The sequence below is a fragment of the Hetaerina americana genome, unplaced genomic scaffold (genome assembly GCF_022747635.1).
Source record: "Hetaerina americana unplaced genomic scaffold, ioHetAmer1.1.p SCAF_415, whole genome shotgun sequence".
NCBI lineage: Eukaryota > Metazoa > Arthropoda > Insecta > Odonata > Calopterygidae > Hetaerina > Hetaerina americana.
This window is the reverse complement of record NW_027287003.1, coordinates 109,720-111,128: the sequence shown is the minus strand read 5'-3', so window position 1 is coordinate 111,128 and position 1,409 is coordinate 109,720. Positions and strand designations below refer to the sequence as shown.

General features: G+C 51.4%; 1 non-coding gene across 1 annotated transcript; it reads right to left on the bottom strand.

The window, feature by feature from the left end:
- Positions 1 to 502: 502 nt before the first annotated feature.
- On the bottom strand, positions 503 to 661 carry LOC139692815 (U1 spliceosomal RNA). The gene has a single exon (XR_011701798.1). It is a non-coding gene; the product is annotated as a U1 spliceosomal RNA (small nuclear RNA).
- Between the last annotated feature and the right edge of the window lie 748 nt (positions 662 to 1,409).

Genomic DNA, 1,409 nt, shown 5'->3' with positions numbered 1-1,409 from the left:
TTTCTAGTGCGTGTACGTATGTATTTTTCGTTGTAGGAGTGTGATCACAGTAAGAGACCAAACTAGACGGTTGCCACCAGGAAAACCGCCTAATTGCAACGTAATCCCTAAATAAATAAAAAACGCGACACTTTCCCTGGTAAGAATGAGTGATATCACCTCGAAATAAGCCGACAGTATGAAATGCATGCGCGGCACAGGAGAGAATGAGGGCTTTAGGGGTGTTCGATAGAAAGATCTGATACCCAAAAAATCCAACATAATAAGTGATAAGGCCCTGCTGACGGTGGTTCACTATACAGTGAGTGACCACACCCAGCGCCATACCAAAAAAACTAATTTTAATAAGCCACCTTAAGGATTCGAGGACGCGCGCGCGAATGATCACTTACGAGGGTGTATCTACTGAGAAGTCCTTGAGAGGAATTTACCCGCGTATCGTTCTTCGACGGCACACTTGCACCCAATGAAATCAGTTTCGATTACCAGTGGAAGAGTTATTAAGGGACGGCGCGAACGCAGTCCCTACTACCAAAAATTACGCGCCCGAGTTACCCACATTTGGGGCAATCGCAGGGGTCAGCCTACCCGGAGTGCAATGGGTAAGCCTCGTCCTGGGGGAACCGCCTTTTTATTCACATAATTAGTGACATGTACATAAAACAAAATTTATCCTCCAGGTGGAGTTATCCACGTCCCAAGGGCAATGGATGTGTCCCTACAAGTCCATGAATACATAAAAGGAAACCTACATGTCCCTTAAACACTACACTATAGCACTACACGCTACCGGTCCTGCAACTTCATGTGCTTCCGGTATGTATCTGTTGATACCGCGATGGCTGCCGAACACATTTTCCTGCTCAGCCCACGAGCCCTGCCCTTCTGGATGCCGAGTCGGGATAAAACCGCATCATTTTTTCTATCCCAGGACCCGAGGGCCCCAACGATGATGGCACCCAGGCGGACAGTAACTTTGTACTCGTGGGCGACGCGAATGCTCTCGGCCAGCCCACGGTATTTTTCCAGTTTTACCGCCCGTGCCACTCGGAAAGCCGCCATCCGGTTTTCGAAGGGGACCGTAACATCCACGATATGGATATTGTCCCCTTCGCGGCACGGTAGCCCCTACGCCAGGTAAGTTTCAATTCTCGTGGACGGACCCCCGTTACTCCGGTCGGGGCTCCACTGTGTTGCCTTTCAAGCCGCCTAGGCTTCTAAGGCAGGGCGTCGTCTTCTGCGTTGTCACGGCGTTCTGGCGATCCCTGCTACTGAAGCCTGGGCCTCTTCTTCGCTGGGAGGGCATCTTGGCGATCCATGCTCGCAATGGGGCGCTTATAGCGGTCCCACGTTGAAACCTGGATCTCTCCGAGGCGTCGGATGGTGGCGACGTCTGAATCCGCAGCCCT